The sequence below is a fragment of the Daktulosphaira vitifoliae genome, unplaced genomic scaffold, assembly GCF_025091365.1.
Source record: "Daktulosphaira vitifoliae isolate Bord-2020 unplaced genomic scaffold, ASM2509136v1 Scaffold_2, whole genome shotgun sequence".
Taxonomy (NCBI): domain Eukaryota; kingdom Metazoa; phylum Arthropoda; class Insecta; order Hemiptera; family Phylloxeridae; genus Daktulosphaira; species Daktulosphaira vitifoliae.
Window position 1 is genome coordinate 20,026,207 of NW_026099573.1, and position 2,698 is coordinate 20,028,904.

Consider the following 2,698-nt stretch of genomic DNA (forward strand, 5'->3'; position numbering starts at 1 on the left):
TGGTTTTTGTTAGTTACATATACATTTCCCTTATATGTTATAAAATATTTTTCAAGTTAATCTCTTATATGTTATAAGGGTTAGGGCCGGACTAAGACCTATATGAGCCTTCTTATAAAAAATATCACTACAAAAAAAAAACCTAGAAAAACTGTATGTCGCTAATCATAACAGGCTAAAAAAATTCGTAAAGGTTCCTGGGGCGTTAGTCCAAAAGCCCTCCCATAATATGTACCTGATAGAGATAACAACATTATTTTTTCAAATGGTTTACTTAGTTAAACATGTATGTTACATATTTAACTAACTTATAATATAGGAAATAATCTAATTAAGAAACGTAAGAACAGTTATGGAAATGAATGTTGAATGAAGAAGAGGTAGAGGAAGACCAAAAAATAAATGGAGGGATGTTATTGAATGCGATATGAGGACGGCTGATGTGGGAGATCGTTTCAAGTGAATCCTAAATAGTTGGCATAAAGGCGAGGAAAAAGAAGAATCTAATTAAAATATTGACTGGTCGATAACATTTTTAAATCAGTATTTCAGAAGTTATTAACATTTTTATAACTAGGCGAAAAGAATAGAGAAGCCTAAAAATTTCTAGTGATAAAAATAGTAGCATCAACTACTTAAACAGTAAAAGTTAATAATTTTTAATATGTAAATAACAAAAGCAAAAACAATTATTATTTTGTGAGGAATCAAGTGATTAAAGTTAAAAATATCGTCATATAGATATATTTACGTCACGTTACGAAGATTTATAATATCAATAATTTAAAAATATATATGTATATTCTATTGATATTTATATTATAATATTTGTTTTGTTTGGTAAATTGTAAAAAAGAGCTTATTTTAGCTTCGATGCAAAGCTGACAAGGTATTAATTTTACTATAATGTGTTTTTTTTTTGTGTCTGTTACCACTTTTTCTCAGCTCTCACCAAACCGATTATTTTTACTTAATACTGCCATAACTTTTTCAAAAATGGACAAATCTATATAATTTTTTTTTTTATAGATGCTTGATGTCTTTACCTATCATTTGGTATAATTTTTTTTATACATTTAACCCTTTACCAGCGCACTTTTTTAATCCTCCCATTAAAAATGACAATTTTTCACAAAAAATTAACTTTTTCATCTTAACTTTTGAAAGTGTTCCGGAAATACTGACACTTTTATTTATATCTTAAATTAAAGCTAATGTAATATACTTTATTATGGAAAAAAAAAATTTCGAACTTTATTTTGTCTTCACGATGAACATGGCTACCAAATGCTATTTTTGTGTTAAAATTCTCGATTTTATATTTTACATTATTAAGATAAAGTATGTCGAATGAAAAAGGGATTATTAAAAAATATTATTTCTCATAAAAAAATAATGTTGATCCATACACTTTTCAATATGTTATAGCATTATAAAGTTAAAAATGTAAAAAATAAAATCGAAAATTTTCACACAAAAATAGCATTCGGTAGCCATTTTCACCGTGAAGACAAAATAAAGTCCGAAATTTTTTTTTTACATAATAAAGTAAATTACATTAGCTTTAATTTAAGATATATATAAAAGTATCAAACTTTCCGGAACACTTTCAAAATTTAAGTTGAAAAAGTCAATTTTTTGTGAAAAAGTTATCATTTTGAATCCCCTCCGTAGGCAGGTAAAAAGTCAGATTTATAATAAAAATATACCAAATGATAGGTAAAGACATCATGTATCTATAAAAAAAAAATAATTATATTGATATGTTCATTTTTGAAAAAGTTACGGCAGTTTTTAGTAGAAAAAATTTCGAAAATTAGCGATTTTTAAATTTGTAATTTTTTTGGAGGTTTCCCCCATTTACGGGGAACGAGGGATTTTTTTTCAATTTTTGAGGGTAATGTCTTCGACTAAATACGATTTGTGATCTTTTGACGTATCGTTGAAAGAAATCCGTTCGGTGAGAGCTGAGAAAAAGTGGTAACAGACAAAAAAAAAAAAATAAACACATCTTAGTAAAAATAATACCTTCTCAGCTTCGCATCGAAGCTAAAATAGTTAAAAAGATCTACTCAACTCAGTGTATTATAAATTTTGATTTTAATTGTAAAAATCCATTGTTAAATTCAGGTAAAACTAAAAATCATTTTTTTTTTAGATTTATGTAGGAACATGTTTTTTTTTTAACTTATAGTATTTATTGTATGCTTTAATTTGACATATATTTAAAGTTCGGAGTATTTCCGGATTATTTTTAAATATTAAGTTGAAAAAGTTAGTTTTTATAAAAAAGTCGCTATTTTAAATCCCTTCCTGAAAGCAGGTTAAGTGTTAGATTTTCAAAAAAATGATATCAAATAAAATGAAAATATCTAAGGTTTCAATATACAAAAAACTTTTTGATGATTTGTTCATTTTTCAAAAAATTACGATAGTTTTAAGAAAAAAAAACCCAGCACAGGGGGGTCGCGGCACAGTGGTGACGTGGTATAGATGGATCAAGTATAATGATATCTGACAGTGATNGGTGACGTGGCATAGTTGGATCAAGTATAATGATATCTGACAGTGATTAAAATCACTATAAAAAAAAAACGCTTCGATGCAAATCTTTAGATAGTGTTTAATTTTAAAAAAATTGTGGATTATTCCAAAAGCTTCATAAACTGCTAGTTCCTTATTAATATCCTGATTAAGA

The 2,698-nt window shown here is 26.4% G+C and overlaps 1 protein-coding gene across 1 annotated transcript in view; it reads left to right on the forward strand.

Moving 5' to 3' along the window:
- The first annotated feature begins 2,009 nt into the window (after nucleotides 1–2,009).
- LOC126897773 (uncharacterized) overlaps nucleotides 2,010–2,698 on the forward strand; it is a 4,042-nt gene continuing 3,353 nt past the window's right edge. The window contains exon 1 of the mRNA XM_050671638.1: nucleotides 2,010–2,130. The gene's annotated coding sequence lies outside the window, so the exon portion shown is untranslated. The remainder of the gene's footprint in view (nucleotides 2,131–2,698) is intronic.